Source organism: Marmota marmota, unplaced genomic scaffold (assembly GCF_001458135.2).
Source record: "Marmota marmota marmota unplaced genomic scaffold, marMar, whole genome shotgun sequence".
In the NCBI taxonomy this organism is placed as follows: Eukaryota; Metazoa; Chordata; class Mammalia; order Rodentia; family Sciuridae; genus Marmota; species Marmota marmota.
In genome coordinates, this window is record NW_026000005.1 from 46,049,620 (window position 1) to 46,071,659 (window position 22,040).

The window sequence follows — 22,040 nt, forward strand, 5'->3', positions numbered from 1 at the left end:
GAGCCTGATCACAGCCAGACCCTCCTGAGCAAATTCCATGACTCGAGTATTTCACAGCCTCTGCCACCCAAACCCCTCACCAGGCCACATAGCCACTCCTGGCACCGGGAGGTCGTGAGCATCCTTGGGCCCAGTCCCTGCAACCCCCTCCCCTGACAGGGTGTAGAGGGCACTACCAAGACCCTTTTCTACTCCCTTTCCAGTGTTCCCACCACCCAGCCTTTGCTCCAACCTGGAGCCACTCTGTCATCTGAAAGGGACTTGACTCAAGCCTCTTAAGATCCATTTCCTGTTGGTGCTAAGGCTTAGCTTTCAGGCCACAGTGGAACCTCCCCTTTCCCCCTCACTGTTAGAAGCTTCCCTAGAGTTTCTGGGTGCTGACAACATCTCCCAACAGGTTTGTTCCTGAGCCAAAAACCCCTGGGAGGTCGAGGGTTAGCCGCAGCTAGACGGAGCTTCAGATGGTCTGGGTGCTTCTCTGGGAGGCAGGCTTTGGGTCTTTGTCACCATCCCACCAGGCTGCAATTACCTACCTCATCTCTTAGCAATGGGAGCCCAACAATGTTGACACCTAGCACCTCATAACACCTGGACCCCACTTTGCCAGTCTGGAAGCTTCCCTGACTCCCTTCCCATTTTACCCTCAAAAATCTATAAAGATAACTATGAGATCCCATGCCTCTTGTCACCACAACATAGCTGCCCGACCTTTGGTAAGGCGCTGAAGTACTCCAAGCCTCATTCTTTCATTCCTCGTGTATTTATTGAGCAACTACTGTATGCCAAACAGTGATTCAGGAAAGCTGCTGAAGATACGGCAGTAAGGAATGTAAACAAATGCCTGCCCTCGAATGCTTAAATCCTAGTGGGAGGAGACAGACAATGAAGGTCAGCGGGCAGCAGGTGCCAAGGTCAAAATTAAACCAGGGAAAAAGGGTTGCCAAGTGACAGAGGCAGTCAGGGAAGACCATACTGCAAAAGTGGCCGCCCACCCTCAGGAGATGGCTCCCTTCCTTATTGGTAACTCAGTGACGGCGAAAACAGAACTCACTTCATCAGGCTGACGTGAGGACTAAATGAGTCAGTGCCTGCCGGGTACACAGAACCCTGTCTGTGCTGTAAGTACTTAATAAATACAAGCTATCCTTATGATCATTGCCTTGATCATGCCTTTCTGGGGATTTCAATGTTTTTCAAACATCCAAATTAGTTTGTGTCAGGAGTTTAAAGATGGAAAATATGATCTGTAATATGATATGTATAGGACGCCAAAAACTCATAACAGACATCACTGATCAATTCCCGCATCCCTGAGCCTGAAATGCCCCAGAAATCCTTCTTCACATAGTCCTTTAGGCAGTCCCCATCCAACGATGGGAATTGGCAGGTGAAAAGAAACAAATGTGGCCAGGGACAGCTTCGTCTTTTGAATTTCTCCTATTATTTTCATCCCCTCACTATGTGACAGTAATTTCCTCCGTCACCAAGAGCTGATATTCACTTCATCCATCCTTCCTGTGAAATGATAATCACTATCTGCTTTGAGTTCAAAGAAAAGAAAACTGCACAGTGCCTATGGGGCTTATGTAAGATAAGGCAAAACTTATGCTATTAGTTGTCCAGCGATTTTGTGTTATTTCCTTGGGAAAATAAAAAGTCTTGACTTCCTGCGTTCCTCCTTTTCTTAATATGACAACAAGTCTTCATGGACAGGTGTGACAGTGGATCAGCTGTCCTTAGGGAAGAAAGAGGCTTTCACACAAAGTCCTTGCGCCCCCTGTATAATGGTAAAATCCCCTCAACCCAACAGCGGCTCCTTCTCACCCCACATTCTCTTCTGCTTGTTTAGACAGTTCAAGCCTAAAATTAAGTAGCACATTAGAGTACTGATACTCAGGAGCCTATCAAACACCAGACCCATAGAATTTTCTTAGAACAAAACCAATACAACTCATGTGTAGAGAATGATTATACTCATCCATGCAGACCATGTGTCTGAAAGGGAGATTCCCACAGGAAAACACAGCCAGAGGAGACCATGCTAGTGTCTTTAAACTAGAGTCTTCCTGGTTCTCCTAGGCGCTAGGAGGGGTTCCCCCCAAGGGCAAGTCCAGTGAGGACTCTGGTTCTCACTGAAAGCAGGATTTTACCCCCAATTTTTGTTTTTTAAATATCAAACTTGCAGAAAGGTTGAAAAACAATTGAACAAACTCCCATTTACCCTTCACCAATTGTGTGGGGATGGGGAACAGCTATTTTTGCTAAGCCATTTGGATTAAGTTGCAAACAAAGGTCACCTCACCCCTAAAATACTTCACCTGCATCTCTTAAAAGAAGGATATTCTCTTCACCACAATATCATCATCAGAGCTAAGAAATTTAACATGAAGATAATGTTTCTTAATAGACAATTCCTATTCAAATTTCCCCAATTATCTCTCAAATGTCTTTTACATCCTTTTACAAAAAAATAATTATCCTGCATTCAATTAAAGTTCACACATTGTATTTGACTGTTTAACATATTTTTAATCTAGAGCTGTCTCCCTACCTTTTTTTTTTTTTTGTCTTTCATGACATTGACATTTTGGAAGAGTCCCATGGACTATCCCCTAATCTCTATTCGCCTACTGGCTCCTCGTGAGGCAATCTGAATTAGCCACTTTGGGCAAGAATACCACATAGGTTTCATGTTCTTTCTAATCCAGCACAGAATGTCAGTTTGTCCCACTATTTTGTAAATCTAATTTTGATCACTCAGCGAAGGTGACATCTGACAGCTCGTGTCTCTACAACTAAGATGTGATCTATGAGGCGAAACTCTAACATCCAGTACCCAACAGCCCTCATCCATTGACATTATCACCCTGCGGTCATGTGTTCTTTAGAAAGCCTGATTCTCTAATTCTATCACTCCTTCTTCAATGATTAGCTGGCATTCTTCTGTGAAGACAAGCTGAAATCTGGGTTTTCAACTGTTATAAGTCACATTTAAAACAGCAAATGTCTTCCACTACAAATGTAATAGTGCGCACAATGCACCGTGGAAGCACCAAAGCATTTCCAAAAGTGGAAAATGCCACATTGGTGGTCCCCAATGTCTTCCTCTCCTCCCTCTTCTTCCCTCCAACTGTTCCTCTTACTGAGCCCTTGGTTGCCGGTGTGAGTGGAACAGCTTCATGTACATCCGTGTGTCCAGTTGCTCCCAGCCACCCTGTAGGTAGCTGTATCAGTCCCGTGGTGCAGATGAGGAAACTGAATCACAGAAAGCAACTGGCCCAAGGACATCCGGTGAGTGACAGACCTGGGATTTGGACTCAGACCCATTCAATGTGAAAGGTCATGTTCCTGCCCAACTACATTCCTAAACTATTGAATCCTCATTTTCATAGACAGATGCAACAGCCGCAGCAGCCCTTGATAGTTATTGATTGCTAAAGAATTCATCCTTCCTCCCAAGTATCAGCAACGCAAACTTAAAAGGTCAAAAGAATCGCAATGAAATAGTGACTGTGGTGAATCATTTTGTACCTTCCTCTTTATACAACAACATTTCCCAAATTATCTAGAGCTGTCTCCCTCTTTGATAATTTGGGAAATGTGCATTTCCCAATGAGCATGCATTGTTTTTGTAATAGATATAAATAGTGCTTTAAAAGAGAAAAAAAATGTGATTGGACAAATTTCTAGATGTCAGATTGAGAAACACTCCTCCTGGGGGCTGTCTGTCCCTATCAGAGCCAGGATCCACAGGGCGGACCCATGGGCACCTACCTGGCCTTATGTGCTAGCAGGTGACAATTTAGCAACGTACGTGACTCATCATCCACCAAACCAATTGGGGGAAAAAAATCCACTTCACTACGGTCCCATGTTTCCAGAGCCCTAATCCCAGCCCACTTTGTGCCACGTTCCAGGCAGCTCTCAAGGTCAGAGAAGCCTGCGCCCCTGACCTCAAATTGTTAACAAAGTAAGAGCAAGACAAGGAAACACACAGGAAACCAACTCGAGAAGGACGAGATAAGACTGCTCAGTGGCAGAAGAGCGTGACCATCAGCTGGGAAGGTGAAATACAGAAGAGTCAAGAAATTTCTAGAAAGAATCAGACCACATGGTCATTACTCAGAGATTTTATAAATTCTGGGTCTTTGAAACTTTCCCATAATTCTTATTTTTGTTACTCCCTATCTGTTGCCCTATAGCCTTCAGGAGAGAGAGAGAGAGAGAGAGAGAGAGAGAGAGAGAGAGAGGAATTAGTAGGGAGGTTGAATTCCATTACAAACCCATATATAATTCTGAATGACAAAAAGCCACCATAAGACAAGTCCCACCGTGAAGAGCCTAGAAGTCATGACTTCTACCCTCAGAACCAGAAAAAAACGGAACAAACTGAAAATCAACCACTTTCCTTAGATCCCTTGGAGAACTGAAGTGGGGGGGGGTGTAAATCACCCACCTGAGAACAGGAGACAGGAATTGTGACTTACCTGGAACAGAAGCCACCCCTGGAGGCAGTAGGAGATGGTAGGAACATTCGAATGGCAAGTGACAAATTGCTGGAGGCTAACGTGGACTAGTTTGGGTTAAAAACTCCTAGGGTCCAGTCTTAGGGGTCCCCGCTGTCTCTCTGGGTTTTACTGCAGGAGCAACCCACCAGGTTCTCACTCTGAAGATGAGAGAAAATCCCCAGGCTTCAGACCCAGAGAGGAGGAAAGTAACCGTTTCACAATACGCCCAAGGAAAAGTAACTATTTTGAAAGCCCAGAACATTCTGTTCCCTCACCAAGGCCTAGCGTGAAGGGGCACGGCTCCACCAGGACCTTATCTTCTGTAGGAAGGGTAGTGGGACAGCCTGGCCCTCCAGTCTCTCGTCGGGGCAGAGAAAGAAGGACCAAGAACCACTTCTGAAGGCCACAGCCCAAGGACTCAGGCCCAGTAGTACTTTTCACAAGATTGTAGAGCACTCTCCTTCCCCAACAGCTGGTGGTATTAGTTTCCTTGGGCTGCCATCGCAGACACGACCCACCAGGTGACATAAACAACAGAAATTTATTCTCTCACAGGTCTGGAAGCTGGAAGTCCAAAATGAGGACCTTGTCAGGGCCACCCCCTCTCTTTCCCTGAAGGTGCGAGGGAAGAATCCTTCTTGGTCTCTTCCTGGTTTCTGAGGTTGGTAGCCATCCACAGGATTCCTTGGTTTGCGGCTGTATCATCCAATCTCTGTCTCTATTGTCACATGGCCTCTCCTATGCAGGGGAGACAAAATTTTATCTCTACATCCTTAAGATTTTAATCTAAGCCTAAGAATTAAAGTAACCTAGATTTTAATCTAAGCCTGAGAATTAAAGTAGGACAGGAGAAAAGCATGCAAATGTACTCAGTAAAAACTTTATGTGACCCAGGAGCCCTCAGGAGGAGATTGTTTTGGACCCTTTTGCGTTGCTGTAATAGTTAATAGCATGCCATGGACGGGCAATCTTAAAAAAAAAAAAAAAGTCATTTCTCAGAGTTGTGGAGGCTGGGGAGTTTAAGATCAAAGTGTCACTTACAAGTTCATTGTCCAGCAAGGGTCCAGTGTCTACTCCAAAATGTGCTGTGTCCTCACATGGCAGAAGAGCCCTGCCTCATTCCTTCTTAGCAGCTTTAATCCATTCATGAAGGTGCAGCCCTGGTGACACCTCCCCCTAGGCCCCACCTCCCAACACTTGGAGGATTCAGTTGCACTGGGGACTAAGTTTCCAGCACATGAATTTGGAGGGACATTCATACCAAAGCAGAAATGAAGACCTGAAGGAGTAGTCAGAGTCAAACACTTAATATACTGAATTGGGCAAAAAAAAAAAAAAAAGGTAAGATGTGAAAATGTGATTAGGCAAAGGGGTGTGAGCTGGGGTTGTTATAGGAAGGGAAGGTTAGTTTAACCAGGTTCATTTGTACAGATTTCTCTCGGCTATGAATTTTGTCTTTAATGATAAGAATGTTACTTTCCTATCCATGTTCATAGCAGCACAATTCACAATAGCCTAACTATGGAACCAGCCTAGGTGTCGTCCATCAATGGATGAATGAATGAAGAAAATGTGGTACATGTGCACACAGTCAGCCACAGAGAAGAATGAAATCGCATCATTTGCAGGAAAATGGATGGAACTTGAGAACATTATGAGTTAAAGGCACTCAGGTGGTCAAGGGACATATGTTTTCTCTCATAGGTGGAAGCTAGAGAGTGGAAAAGGAATGGGGAATGTTTGTTGGAGGGGTGTCTCATTAAAGCCAAAGGGAGATCAGTAGAATAAAGGAAAAGGATGAGAAGGAAGAAGGGGGAAGGGAAGGGGGAGACACTGGGGAATGATATTGGCCAAATTATATTGCTCTAATGTGTGCATGTACAAATACGTAACAACGAATCCCACTTACGTTCAACCATAATGTACCAATAAGATATAAAAAAAAAAAAATGCCTTTTTCTTCCTGGTATAGGGAGCACATCATCCATTCGGGGAAGGCGGATATTATCTGCCACCTTCAGGAAGAAAATGGGGAAGACTGGAGTATCCTTCTTATTTTACTTTTTTGGTTTGTTTTTGGTTTTTTTGCAGTACCAGGTATTGAATCCTGGGGTGCTATGCCACTGAGCCACATCCCCGTATTCCCAGCCCTTTTTATTTTTTGAGACAGGATCTAACTTGTAGAGGCTATTCTCAAACTTGCAATTCTCCTCTCTCAGCCTCCTGAGTAACTGGTCTCATGAGGCTGCCCAGGCAGGCCTTGAACTTTCAATCCTCCTGCCGCAACTTTTCCAGTAGCTGAGATTACTGGTGTTCTCCACCACATCCAGATGTACATGCTATTTTTTTTTAAGTTAACTTTAACTTAAATAATCCTTATACAAAGTGGGCCATTTGGGAGTGGGGAGATGTACTGAATTCCTTCACTCTGTGTCCATGTGTATCTTTGTCTCTTCTTTTAAAGATGTCATTTGATTTAGGACCTCCCCTAACCCAGTATGACCTCACCTTAACTAATTACATAGGCAAAGACCCTACTTCCAAATAAGCCCACATTCTGAAGTTCCAGGTAAACATGTATTTGGGGAAGACACTCAACGACAGGCTCCAGTGTAATGAAGTAGATGACAGCTGAGAGAGCTGTGCGACACTGTGACACAGGTTCCATTTAAGAGGATGTGCTTAGGGAAGCCAAAATCAACAGAGAAGAACTGTCCCCAACATCGAAGAAAGAGAACTGAAGTCACTGGCCCCTGTGCATACAGCAAACCTTACACAAACCTCAGTCCCTGGTCAGATCAGAAAGCCTCACCCTGAAGGCCTGATCACCTCCGGTCCTATTAGCACAATCATGTGTCCAGAGTTCAACAAAAAATTACAAGACATGTTAAAGGCGATTAAAAACTCAGTCTGTAGAGACGAAGCAAGCATCAAAACCAAACCCAGATCTGACCCAGATTTTGGAATTATCATCTAGGAAATCAAATAACTATGATTAATATGTTAAGGATTCTAGTAGAAAAAAATAAGAGATTGTGCAGGAATGCACACTGTTATTTTTGTTACACATAACAAAAGCAGAGAGATGGAAACTCAAAGAACCAAAAGGAAACACTAGAAATCACATCTGAAATGAAGGGAAGAAAATAGGACAGAACATCCAAGAACCAAAGGATGATTTTTTATTTATTTTAATTCTTATTTTTATTTTTTATTTTATTTATTTTATTTTATTTATTTATTTATTTTTTGGTGCTGGGGATTGAGCCTAGGGCTTTGTGCATGCAAAGCAAGCATTCTACCAACTGAGTTGTATCCCCAGCCCCAAGGACAATTTTAAAAGGTATAATATATGTAATGGAAATGTCTGAATGAGAAGAAAGTAAGAAAAGAGCAAAAGTATTTGAAGTAATAATGACTGAGGGTTTTCCAGAGTTAGTGGGAGACATGAAACCACAGATACAAAGAGCTCAGAGAATAATAAACAGAATTTTAAAAATGTATTCAAACTGCAGACAACCACAGACATAGAGAAAATCTTGGAGAGAAAAAAGTCAGGGGAGAAAGCCTTACCTGTAAGGAACAAGAACAAGAGTACATTGGATTCTTTATCTGAAACCTTGCAAGAAATTGAAATATTTGAAATGTGTAAGAGAGCTTTCCTCTACCCCTCCCAGGTTCAAAACTAAGACTTTTTTTTTTTAAAACAAAAAACAGATTAACAAGAGAAAACCATGCACATTTATTTTACATGACATGGGAGCCGTCATAATAAAACGAGACTAGAAGAAAATGATTAAACTTGTGATTTATCTTTTTATGCTAGGTTTGATGAAGAGTGAACAATCATGGGGAAATATGGTTGGACAGAGTATGATACAGTGGTAAACTGGGGGAAATTTAGCAAGTCCTCTTTGTTCAGATCCTTGACTCCTTTCATCTTCAAAGATCAGGACAGTCCTTTCCTCTGTGAATAGGAACAGCCTCTCACATGATGTTTTATGACCTACTTCAGGGGAAAATTGAAGGAGGAGGGGCAAAGGGGTCTTCTCCCTTCTGCTGTTCAAATATCAGGGTGGTCTGAATGAGTCCCTCCAAACTCATGTTGAATCTAATCCCCACTCTCGTGGCATTAAGCCATGGGGCTTTAAGCCAGCCTCAGCAACTTAGTGAGGTGCCAAGCTACTCAGTGAGACCCTGTCTCTAAATGAAATATGAAAATGGGCTGGGGTTGTGGCTCAGTGGTGAAGCACCCCCTGGGTTTAATCCCTGGTACAAAAAGGGGGGAGAAAGAGGTGGGGCTTGGAGGAAGGTAATAAAATATTAGTTGGATTCAAGCCCTGATAAAGGAGGGTAAATAGAGAATGTAACCCCCACCACCAGGTAAGTACATTGGTATTTGCCCGTCTGCCATGTGAGGAAGCAACCAGGTGCCATCTTGGAAACAGGAGCTGCCCTCACCCAAACACCATATCTTCCAGCTCCTTGGTCTTGGAGTTTCAGCTCCAGAACTACAAGAAATAAGTTTCTGTTGTTTATAAAATGACACAGCCTCAGGGACTTTGCTGTAGGAGTCTGAACAGTGAGTGCCGTATGGTGGGGTAACGTGTCCTGAACCCTATCAGTTAAAAACAGACAAAAACCAAACCCACCAACCTAGAACTCTGTACCCAGTGAAAAAAGTGAAGGATAAATGAATACTTCCTTGGACAAATCAAAACTGAGGCAGTTGGTTTCTGGAAGCCCGGTGTTATAGGAAGTGTCAAAAGTTCAGAGAGAAGGAAAATGACAGAGGTCACAAGCTCAAAATTACTTACAGAAAGGAAGAGAGAGAAGGAATAAATTAAGGCAAAATAAATCCTTCCCCTTTTCTTGTTCTTAATTGAGCTAATAGATAATTGTTCAAAGCAGTAATAGCAACAATGTATTGGGTGGGTATAGCTTATGGACAGTCAAATGAATGGCAGTATGTTATAAGGCCTAGGACAGAGGAATCCACAATACCTTGAGTATGTTACCTGCACTCCCAGGAAAGCTATGTAGCAGTGTTTGATGGTAGACTTAGATTCGTTGTAAATGTCCACCTGCAAACTCCAGGTCGACAGATCACTAAAAGATGTCTCACCGATATACTAAGAGGGGAGAGAAAGTGGAGCCATATGAGAAGCTCAGTTAAAACCAGAGAAGGTGCAAAAGGAACAGAGGTTTGGAAAAATAAAGAACAAGTGCAACCAATAGAGAGCAATTACAGACCAATCATTATCTTTAAGTGAATGGTCTAAGGCCGATTTAAAAAAAACAGACTGGATAAAAAGACAAGACCCAATTATAGGTTGTCTACTAAGAACCCACTTTAAATATAAAAACAGAGAGAGAGTAAGAGTAAAGGAATAAGCTGGGCACGGCGGTGCACACCTGTAATCCCAGCAACTTGGGAGACGTGGCAGAAGGATCGCAAGTTCAAGGGCAGCCTCAGGAACTTAACAAGACTCTGTCCCAAATTTTTAAAAAATTACATATATGAAAGGCTGGGGGTGTAGCTCAATCCCCAGCATCAAAAAATAAAAATAAATAAATAAAAGTAAAGGAAAAAAGCCTTTAAGAGGAAAGAAATTTTCCTGGGCACAGTGGTGCACGCCTGTGATCACAGCTACTTAGAAGACTGAGGCAGGAGGGTCCCAAGTTCAAGCCTTAAGACAGAAAACTGAACATCTAGGAGACTTTGTCTCTAAACCAAAAGGGCTGGGGGTGCAGTTCAGTGGTAGAGTGCTTGCCTAGCATGTGTGAGGCCCTACATTCCATCCCCAGTACCGCAAAAAAAAAAAAAAAAAAAAAAAAAAAAAAAAAAAANAACAATTTAATGAGATCCTGCCTCAAAAAAAAAAAAAAAAAAAAAGAAAGAAAAGAAAAAGAAGGAAGGAAATTGTGACACATGCTTCAACATGGATGAGTTTGAGCATGTCATCCTAGGTTAAATAAGCATAATGCAAAGGGACAAATAGTGTATGGTTCCATTTAGGTGAGACACTGGGAGTGGGCACATTCACAGAGAGAGAAAGCAGGATGGGGTCCCCAGGGGCCGGGGCCGAGGAATGCCTTGGAGGTCTTGTTTAGTGGGTATAGAGTTTCGGCTTTGCGAGATGACGAGAGTTCTGAGCCACTCCCATGCCAACCAGACTCTACCGTTAGTCTGCCTGGGGATGAACAGCGCTGGGGTCTGCACAACCACCTGAAGGTCAATGAACCGCACACTTGAACACAGTGCAGGTGACAAGTTTTACATTATTTTTATTTTGCCACAATAAAAACTAGTTTGTTTGTTTGTTTTCAAATAAAGGATTGGGGGAAAGTAAAGGAATGCATTCAAAGAAAGAAAGCTGAGGTAAATATACGTATGTCAGACAAAGCAGACTTCAGAACAAGGAAAATGGAAAGCAGGAAAGAAGAAGGGCATTACATTATAGTAATAGGGTCTGTCGCCAAGGAAGTATAAAAATCCTTCATGTGCATGTGCCTAACAGTGCCAAATTAAGAGGGGAAAACCGATAGAAAGGCAAGGGAAAGTAGAAAATTGTGCAGCTGTTGGAGATTTCAATACCCCTCTGTCAATAGTTGGCAGATCTAACAAACAGAAAACCAATAAGGATACAGCTGAATTGAACAGCACCTGCAGGGAATGGGATCCAGCAGGCATTTATAAATATTTCATCCCAAAACAGCAGAATTCACATTCTTTTTTATAATTTTTTATTTGTTTTAATTAGTTACACATGTCAGTACAATGACCTTGAGATATCATACATTTGAATCAGATGGGATATAATTTCTCATTTTTTTGAGTGTACAGGTTGCAGAATCACATTGGTCATGCAGTCACATATATACACACAGCAATAATAATGTCTATTTTATTCTGCTGTCCTTCCTTCCCCCCTTCCCCTCCCCTCCAGGGGGGAAGGAAGGACAGCAGAATAAAATAGAATTCTCATTCTTATCAAGCTCACATAGACCATTTGCCGAGAGACCACATTGTAGGTCATGCTAAATAAGTTTAAAAGGACAGAAATCATACAATGTGTGTCCTCTGCCACAATGGAATTAACAATAGAAAAGAAGAAAGGGGCTGGGGATGTGGCTCAAGCGGTAGCGTGCTCGCCTGGCATATGCGGGGCGCTGGGTTCAATCCTCAGCACCACATAAAAATAAAATAAAGATGTTGTGTCCATCGAAAACTAAAAAAACAAATATAAAAAAATTCTCTCTTTCTCTCTCTCTCTCTCTTTAAAAAAAAAAGAAGAGAAGAGAAACTAGAAATCAATATCAGAAAGATAGCTACAGAATTCCAAGATATTTGGAGATTTAGCACCACACTTCTAAATAACACCTGGGTCAAAAAAAAATCTTAAAAGAGCTTTAACATATTTTGAACTAAACCAAAATGAAAATATAATCTATGAAGGCAGTGATACGGCAGGCATCTAAGTCTCAGCTACGTGGGAGGATGAGACAGGAAGATCTTTGGAGCCCAGGAGCTCCCGGCCAGACTGGGCAATGCAGTAACTTGTCTCTTAAAGGAAAATCAGAAAGGCTGTGGGTGTAACTCAGTGGTATAGTGTTTGCCTAGCATAGGCAAGGCTCTGGTTTCCGTCCCCAGCACGACACAGAAAAGGAAGGAAGGAAGGAAGGAAGGAAGGAAGGAAGGAAGGAAGGAAGGAAGGTAGGTCAGCTTATCAAAATTTTCCAAATGCAGCAAAAACAGTATTGAGAAGAAAATTACAGTGTTGAATGCACATATGAGAAAAAATATCCAAAAATTAATAATCTAAGTTTTTAGCTGAAGAAACTAAATAAATAAAAGTAATAAAAACCCAAAGTAAGCAGAAGAAAACAGATGGTAAAGACCAAGGCAGAAATCAATGAACTTGGAAATAGGAAATCAATAGAGAAAATTAACAAGACCAAAAGAGGTGATTCTAGATAAACTTCTAGTCTGGCTAATCAAAGAGAGAAGAAGTAAATTGCTAATATAAGGCAGAGACAGGAGCAATCACTACTAATCCCATGGATAGTAAAAGGAGAAATAATATTTTTAACAACTCTGTGCTTATGAATGTGATAACTAAGATAAAATGTATAAATTTCTTGAAAGATACAATCTACTGAAATTAAAACAAGGAGGAACCCATAACCTGAATACCTACATCTATTAATGAAACAACAAGGAAACTTCTGGAACTAATAGGTACCTATAACAAGGTTGCAGACTACAGGTTGATAACCAAATGTCAATGACTTAAAAATGAATCCCTGCATCTACCAATGATACCCAGTCAACAATTAAACAAACTTTCAAAAAAGAAACATTAGTTAAATCAGTCAAAATGGAAATCTTTATGTATATTTTACCACAATTTTTTTTAAATTAATTTTAATATCCATGATAAAGAGTGTTCATATATTATCCAAACTAGGACACTATTGGGGTGAAAGTGGAGGCTTTTACTACACTGGACCCCAGGGATAAAGGAGATCACCCTGGGTGGCTCCCATAGCCCCCAAATATCCTGGCCCTCCGCTTACCTCAATTGGAAGCATTTTGTAGTCTGGCAATTATTCAGCAGGGTGACTGTGGAGGAAATTGCAGAATTAAAAGTGCTAAGATATAATTATGCCTGTTCTGTAACCTCACATTTTTTTAAAAAATTTGGCCACTGAATTTGTTAAAATAAAATTGCCACAATAATTTTTCAACAATTTTCAGATTTATGGTTTTATCGCAGTAGCGCATTCTACGCGGGGACTCGGGGCTGCGCTCTGAGGGGGCGTCCTGAGCCCAGCTGTGGGTGCGGTGCACTGAGCCAGGGCAGCGCCGCACCTCCTGCCTCCGTGCCCCAGCCTCCAAGTCAACCCCGGCCTCCATGTCAACCCCGGCCTCCACGTCAACCCCAGCCCTCCTTCAGGCGGGTCTTAGCAAAGGCTCCCACCAATCTTCCTTGATTCCCCATGGAGTTTCTCCTCTTCCAAATTCTCCAGGGCTTCTCTTGGTGTTTTCGTTCATTTTAGGCCAATTGAAGAATCCACAATGAAGAGAAGGGTGTTAACTGGCTCCCAGCAGCGGAGGCCGGGAAGTCCCTGAGCAGGGCGCCAACACCTGGCAAGGGCCGTCCTGCTGCACGGTTCTAAGCGGAAGGCGACAGGACAAGAGCCGAGAGCACAGGGGGCCAAACCTGCTCCCTGACAAACCCACTCCCTGGACGACGCCCTTTAAGCCCCCAGGAGGCCAGAGCCCTCTGGTCCCCGCACTCCTTATCATCCCTGTCCCCCGACACTGTGGCACTGGGGATTGCGTTTCCAACCCATGAACTCTGGACACACGTTCACCCATGGCTTTAGACAGGAGGATAGCAAGGTAAGACCCGGGCTAAACGATTGACGTTAATTAGCATTAAAACAGCATAATTAAAACCATTAGTCCACCGTAGGAGAACCCCTGGACCTGCCCATTGAACCCTGGGCGGTTCCCCTGGCTTGTCAAGAGCCAGTGGAGGGCTGGAGCCCACGGTAGAGAGCCAACCCGATCTGGTTCTTGGCCGTGGTGGGAACCAGCGATTCACCCGAGCGGTTCTCATACAGGAAGTGGTAATGTCGCCCTCGCTGCTCTGACTCACGGGGTGTTCCTGCTCCACAGCCTGAGCTCACCAGCACCGGCAGCCCTGAGCTCAGGCGCCGCTGAAAGTCCCCCGGGGGGCTGGCTGTGAGAAGCTCGCTGTCCCCATTCATGTGGTTTTGTCAGGATGCCTGGATTCTCAGGCCTGGGCCAGGCTATTGCCATCACCTAAATATTTAAAAAGAGCCCTAAAGGTCACCTGTCCCAATGATTATTTCACACCCCTCACCCCACACTTAATAACGCCACCTGTTTTTCTAGATTCCCATGAAACATTGTAAGTGTGGCCAAGGGCTGCAAAATGGTGGGTTTTGGGGGGCTGGGGTTGTGGCTCAGTGGTAGAGCGCTTGCCTTGCACATGTGAGACACTGAGTTCGATCCTCAGCACCACATTAAAAAAAAAATTAGTAAAACAAAGGTACTGTGTTCCATGTTCAACTAAAAAAAAAAACATTTTTAAAAAGTGGGGTTTTGGTTTTTTGTTTTTTGGATTTTTTTTTTTCTTTTTTAAGCAAACGTTTGGCTAACATCGTATTTAGCAAATAACAGGATTCTCCTCCTATAGCCTGAACCTCTGGGGTCATCAAGTTTGTGTATCAATAACAAAGACTAATCTTACTTACAGGAAATTGGAAGTTTTCAGCAGACCTGGCAGCCAAAGGGCATGTCCTGTGACTTCCCAGCTTGTGCCACAATGAGGATACACCCACTGGGATGGCTGTAATCAAAACAAGGAAAATAGCAGGTGTTGATGTCCACGTGAAGAAACTGCAGCCCTCGCACACTGCTGGTAGAAAGGTATAAAAATGTGAAATGGTACAGCTGGTGTGGAAACAGTTTGGCAGTTCATCAAAAAGTTAAACCGAGGGCCGGGGCGTGGCTCAGAGGCAAAGCACTTGCCTAGCATGCAGGTTCATGAACCTCTGGGTTCCACCAAAAAAAAAAGCTAAACAGAATTGCCATATAACCCAGGAATCCCATTCCTAGGCATATACGAAAAGAAGAAAGCAGGTATTCAAACAAAAATTTGTATATGAGTGTTTGAAAATTCACCAGAATTCCCAAGATGGGACAAAAACATAGAAGCAGTCAGCTGTCCCTCAACTGATGGGGTGAGCAAGCTGTCATTAACAGAGATGGAACCGTTTGTGTCTCTCCACAATATCAGGAGTTATCAAACAGTAAGCTCCCAGCCACACCACTGTACCCGGCAGCAGTTCTCTGAATACTTGGGGGTCACCCCCTATCACAAGCTGGGCCATCACAGCTTCCTCTGTTCCAATCTTAACGTCTAATATCTATGAACCCCTAGTCACCCGTCACCACTTTACACAATTATGTGTGTAGGTCACAGAAAGGCCAAGGATGGGTAAGGCAGCTTCGGGGGCTCAGGGGGCTGAGCTGAGGGCGGAGGCAGAGGCAGGTGGGAATGCAGAGCCCCTGTGGGTGGGCAGGTAGGGATAGGAACAGCCAGGGAACAGCTCAGGGCGCAGAGCTGTCCAAGCGCGGGAACTTACTCTAGGCCCAGGTCCCAACTGAGGGCAGTGTGGCAGGGTCAGCTTGGAGTGGGCCTTGCGTGACGGGCACAGGCAGGAGAAAGCGCCCTCCGCTAAAGCCCAGGGACAGAGGTTCCAAGGTCCACCACTGTGGCAGGTTTCCTGGGCAAAGCTCATGATGAGTGACCAGGTGACTGGTCAGGATGCTGTCCCGTCCAGTCATGGGGTGCCCTACTTTTGTGGCCCTCGAGGGAGGGGTGCTTCACGTGGTCTGGTGTGTGATAAGCTCATGGCCTGGTTATTGCAGTGTGAGTTTGACACGCCCATGCATCCGTGAGCTTCTGGTTAGTTCTGGAAGTCCACAGGTGAGCATTCTGATTAGCACAGCGCATTTGTTTATCAGTTGATGCCTTACAGCTGTGCCAGGGAGATGGCGCCTGTTTACTTGTGCAAACAAGGTGTAGAGTCCTCTCACCTCAGCACTAAACTCAGAATGGAGCAGCTTACGGACAACCCCTGCTGACAAAATGGAGTAGCAGAGGCTCCGACACAGCCGAGAACCGCTGCTCTGTACGTGGTGGACTAACTCAGAGCTGCCCACACACAGGCAGTGCTAATCCACACAATGGAATAGTTACCCTAAAAAGGTGGTACCATTGCACACTGCAACATAGGTGAAAGCATCAGGCTAAGTGAAGGAAGTCAGACCCAAAAGGATAACACATATTGCATGATTCCATGAAATATCCAGAACAGGCAGTTTGGGGTTGCCAGGGTTGGGGATAAGGGGAGATGGGAAGGGACCGCTTAGTGGATATGAGGTTTCCCCAGGTGGTGAGAAAACGTGATGCATTCACAACATGGTGAATGTACTGAAAGTTGCTGAAAGTTCACTTTACAGTGACAAAAGGGGTGAATTTTATGTTGTATGGATTTTGTCTCATTCTTTAAAAAGCCTGTATTAGACTAAGCAAGTGTTGGCATAGAAACTAATTCTTTGACTAGTGCTGAAGACCAGTAGCTTAGTAAGCAATTTTATTTATTCATCATAATTAGGCTTTTAGCTGCTTTTTGTCTTTGAAGGCTTTTAGAAAGAAAACCAAATTAGGTCCATTTCCATGGCCACCTGTAAAAAAGGAAATTTTTATTGTTGTTGTTTAACTTGTCTTTTTGTTGTTGTTGTTGTTGTTATCCGAATGAAAAAAAAAACAACTTTTTTTTCTTGTTTTTTTTTTTGGTTGTTGTTGTTGTTGCTGTTCATTTGTTTTTAAAGTATAGTTCTGTTCGTGTTCAGAGAATTCAAATATCCAAAGGAAGCTTCTTTCACTAAATTGCCTTTATTACCAGGGAATGTATTAGTACAAACTAATAAATACATGCTATATAAAAAGAGGTGGGAAAGAAAGAAAGTAGCTCTCTCCTTGCCACATTTCATAATCTTCCAATCCCCTTCTCCAAAAGCCATCTCCAAAGCCACCCGTGTTCCAAGAGACACAGACAGCTGGAGGCCAGCCAAAGGAGTCAGCCAACAGCAAGGCCCTAACTCTCAGCCTTTGCAGGGTGTGCCAGATCCCGAGTACCCAGGTCTTCCCCATGCCCCAGCCCCTGGTGTCCCAGGGTTTCCCCAAGTAGACAATTGATAGATTAGACAAAAAACAACAAAGAATGGGTTTCACACGAAGGCAGTGTTCCAACATGGGGAGGAAAGAAAGTAGGCACCAGGGATCCTTATCAATAGTAAATTTCAGTGACATGATGAGGATACGCAGTGTACTCTATTTTGTATCAAAACGAGAGAAAATAAGAATGTGTAGGTGTACTTCAAGCTCAATGGGATCATGCCAGAGGCAGGCCAGCCTGAGGGATCCTGCTGGGCAGAGGCAAGTCCATTCGAACATCAAAATAAATAACGAAACTATCTGATCATAACATTTTTAAACCCATGAATCCACCGGGAATAATTTTTGGGAGAAAGAAATACAGGAACTGTAAAACAGAAACAAATGGAAGGGTTAACTGCAGAGTGGAGGAACGGGGCAAAGGGACAGAACAATCCAGTCTTCTGCCTTTTTGTATCATTTTAATTTTTGAACCGTATACATGTTTTACATATTCAAAAAATAAAATAAAGTTTTAAAAGGATGGGATAAAGCAAACCCTCACAATAGAGTGCAAACAGAAACAAACCAAACTGATATCATATCAGAGTGACATTGTAACCCCACGAGCCAGGGATTAGCTCAAGTCCCGAGCACACGGTGGGTATGTTCTGAGAACAAAAGAACCACAAACACAAGTGCCTGCTTTCTGTAGTCACTGTTCGTAGTGACATTGGTCTTGTAATTCTGAAACTTTTATGTATGACAGAGTATAAAACAAATAAGCAAATATGTATTTTACTGGAAGAGAATAAAAGATATTAGTGATAAAGTTAAAGAACACTCTGTACTGTTAAATTTGAGTTGGAAATGTCAGTTTGAACTCACAATTTTTTTTTTTCTACCAGGGATTGAATACAGGGGAGTTTTATCACTGAGCCACATCTCCAGTTCCTTTTTTATATTTTATTTAGAGACAAGTTCTTGTTAAGTTGCTTAGGGCCTTGCTAAATACTTGAGGCTGGCTTTGAACTCATGATCCTCCATCTTCAGCCTCCTAAGCAAGCCTCTAGGATTACAGGCATGCTCCACTGCACCTGGTTTGAACTCATGACTTTTTTTAATAAAATGGGATTTGTAATTCTATCTGCCGAGGGGACAAGATTGACAATACCCAGCAGCAATGGACACACCCAGAGCAAAGTTCCTGTTCTCTCCACACCTCTCACACTGAAGTAATCAGAGCCCCTAGGAAAAGCGGCTGGTTTTAGGTTTGGGGCAGGAAATGTACAACATGAGCCTGGAATATCATGTCCCATCACAAAGCAAAAAAGTACTTCAAGCTAAATGGGATCATGCCAGAGGCAGGCCAGCCTGAGGGATCCTACTGGACAGAGGCAAGTCCATTTGAACATCAAAATAAATAACAAGACTATCTGATCATAACAGTTTTAAATCCATGAATCCACAGGGAATAATTTTTGAAGGGTGAATTTTTATAGGGGAAAAAATGCCAACTAACAAATGTAAAAAGAACCAAAGAATTGAAAACCACCATTTTGCAGCCCCTGATAAAGTAGTTGATTTGGGCAAGCACCTCTGATGACTGATGAAACTACTGGGTATTGGGTTGATCTTCTGAGCACACGAGGATCCCACGGATTCCCTCCTTGTCACAAAGCAGGGAAATGGAGAGAGGCTTGGTGCTCCAGCTCAGATCAGCAACAGGAGCACACCAGGCATTCTCTGCTTCCGGAATGATGCGATGAGTGGGTCACCTGTGTGATATTGTCCCCAAGACATTAAACCCACATTGTGCATTCTTAACCAGAGCATGATCCGCATGCAGGCCATTCTACAAGACTCTTCAAAAGGAGAATGTCACAAAAACAAATAGCAATCGCAATAACAAAAAAAAGATACTGCTTTAGATTCAAAGAGACTGAAGACAAAACAACCAAACATCATACGTGAATCTTAATTGGATTCTGGATACAGAAAAAAATCCATCCCTAAGAGCCATCTGGGGGACCATTGTAGAGATTTGAATACAGATGGTGTGCAAGATGCTATTATGGTGGTGATAATGGTATTGTGGTTTTGTGGAGAATGTCCTTATTAGGAGATGCTGAGACATTTAGAAGTGAAGCATCAACATGGAGACTTGCTTGCAAATCGTTCAGTAAAATAAAAGCTAATGAAAACAGAATGAGAGAAAGACAGAGCGATTCTGGGAAAATGTTAACAGTTGTTGGAGAGTCTAGGTCCATTGTGCTCTTCTTTCAACTCTTCTGGAAGTTAAAATTTCAAAGTAAAATGTGACAGGGAAGGGGAAGCTGCAGGGTACACAGAGAAGGTCGTGGTGGAGTGGGTGACAGGCCCAAGGCCATCTGCCACCCACCACGGAGGAGTGCAGAAGGGCTCTCTCCATTACAGCAGGCTAATCCTTCTTTTGAAGTTTTCCTTCACTTTCTTTGACCCTCTTCTCCCTCTTTCAGCTCCAGTGCCTGGGTGGACACAGATCCCAACACCCTGTGGAAAGGTTTAATGAAAGGAAAACACACCTGGCAAACACAGCACAGGTGGAGAGGAGCGTCCCATGCCCCAGCCTGGGCCAGGGGTCCCCCCCCACCCCCCACCCTGTGTTCCAGGCCTCGAGGCCTGTGGCTGGCCCCAGCCCTGCACTCTTATAGGAGGGTGGGAAGAGTCCAGTTCCAACCAGGGCTCCTCCATTTCTTATCTAGGACACCCGGGCATTGCTCAGGTGGCCTCGGGCTCTGCCAGGGTAGCCTCTGCTCCTCTGCAGCACCACCCTGGCCCAAAACTGCCTGGGTTCCTTCTTCCACTCATTTATTCAGTGATGGGACAAATACTTCTTGTAGAGCAGTGCACCAGTCTCTGTGTTAGGCCCTAGGGACACCATAGGAGCAAATGTCATGTTCTCTGCCCTCACAGAGCTCACGGGGAAATTACAACTGTGACATGTACCACAAAGGGGAGGAACAAGGTGCCAGCAGAGCTGCTGATGGGGGAACTGTCGGAGGTGACAGCTGAGTGACAAGCAGTGCTATCTATGGTCTGGGTGTGGTTCCAGTGGGTCTCCCAGAGGTTCATGTGCTGGAAGCTTGGTCCTCAGTGTGGTGGTATTGGGGGGTGGGACCTGTAAGACCTGTAAGTGGGGCTCATGGAAGGTGGTTAGACCACGGGAATGCCACCCTGGGAGGGCTTAGTGTAGCTCTCAAGGAACCTGTTAGTTGCTACAAGTTACAAAAGAGCAAGCCTGTCACCAGGCATGGTGGCACACACTTGGAATTCCAGTGACTCAGGAGGCTGAGGCAGGAAGATCGAGAGCTCTAAGCCAGCCTCAGCAACTTAGCGAAGCCCTGTCTTAAAAAAAAAAAAAAACCAGCCTGTCCTCCGAACTTCTCGGCTTCTTATTTTGCCATGTGATTGATTTCTTCTTACACGTGCGTCCACCATGGGCCCTCTGCGATGTGTGGAGGAGCTGCAAGGCCAGTGCTGTGCTGAGTAAATGCTGGTGCCATGCCCTTGAAACTGCAGGACTGTGAGCCAAATAAGCTGCTTTTCTTGAACAAGTACCCAGCTTCGGGTAGTTTGTTATAGCAGCAAAAAAATGGACTAATACAAGCAAGAATACAATTAGTTTGGGGGATGGGGTGGATTCGGGGGATGATAAGAGGGAACGTATCAAGGGACACTCCCAGGGTTCTGCTTGTAAAACTGGATGGTGGTGACCTTCACTGAGACATGCTGCATGAAGCCTGAAGTGGAGATGGGAGTGACAGGCCTCTAGGCAGACCCCTGAACACATGGAGGAAAGGGCTGTGCTGTGCTCTGGGGGTGGGGGAGAAGACTGCTGTGTTCTTCCTCTGGGAACTGCCACCACTCCCACGAGGACACACACAAAAAGGGCTTCAGTCCAGTGCAATTTCCTTTCCTTTTGCTTTTCTTTTGGTTCTCAGGAGCAGGTTCTGGGCAACATCCTATGCCCCCCGTGACAGGGTTTCTTTGACTTGCTAGCAGAAAGGGCGTCTTTCCCTCATCTCCTAAAAGCAAGGTGCAGAGGGGACATAGAGGTGGGAGCAGGGTGGTGGCACACAAGTACATGTACACGCACGTACAAACACACACACACACACTCATGCATGATTATTTCAGGATTTAGTGGCCTACAGGTGTCCAGTCAGCTCTGTAAAGATTAGAGATCATAGCCGGCACAGTGGTGCACGACTATAATCCCACTCAGGAGGCTGAAGCAGGAGGACTGGAAGTTTGAGGCCAGCCTCAGCAACTTAGCGAGAATCTCTCTCAAAATAAAAAGGGTTGTGGATGCAGCTCAATGGTAAAATGCCCCTGGGTTAAATCTCAGTACAAAAAAAAAAAAAAAAGATTAGAGATCATTTTATTCACCCAAATGTGGTCAAGGGAAAGTCCAGTGGTTGTGCCTTCCTCCAACTCATCCCCCACGGTCTCTAAGCCAATTAGAAACTCTTGCTGCAAGTACATTTTATGTGGAACACATCGTTGACATGGAGACTCACTCCCAGGTGGACACAGGGCAAAAGAGGACAAAGCGGGCCATGGGTGGAAGAAGGGTCTGGGAGAGCAGACCCTTAGGAATTAGAAAATGTGGGCAGGTCAATCATGACAGATGACCAGACACCTGGTCCAAAACCAAGGTGCCAGCAGGGCCACACTGCCCCGCAACACACACCCAAGGCTCCAGGGCAGAATCTGTTCCTTGTCTCTT

At 44.2% G+C, this 22,040-nt stretch overlaps 1 long non-coding RNA gene across 2 annotated transcripts; it reads right to left on the minus strand.

Annotated features, from left to right (window-relative positions):
* Positions 1–4,423: 4,423 nt before the first annotated feature.
* LOC125618287 lies at positions 4,424–15,025 on the minus strand. 2 transcript variants are annotated; one of them, XR_007349527.1, is made up of 3 exons: positions 14,799–15,025; positions 13,089–13,134; positions 4,424–5,246 (listed from the first exon to the last, which is right to left on the minus strand). It is a non-coding gene; the product is annotated as an uncharacterized LOC125618287 (long non-coding RNA). The 2 variants fall into 2 exon arrangements; XR_007349528.1 differs by lacking the exon at positions 14,799–15,025 and adding an exon at positions 14,177–14,337.
* Positions 15,026–22,040: the final 7,015 nt, after the last annotated feature.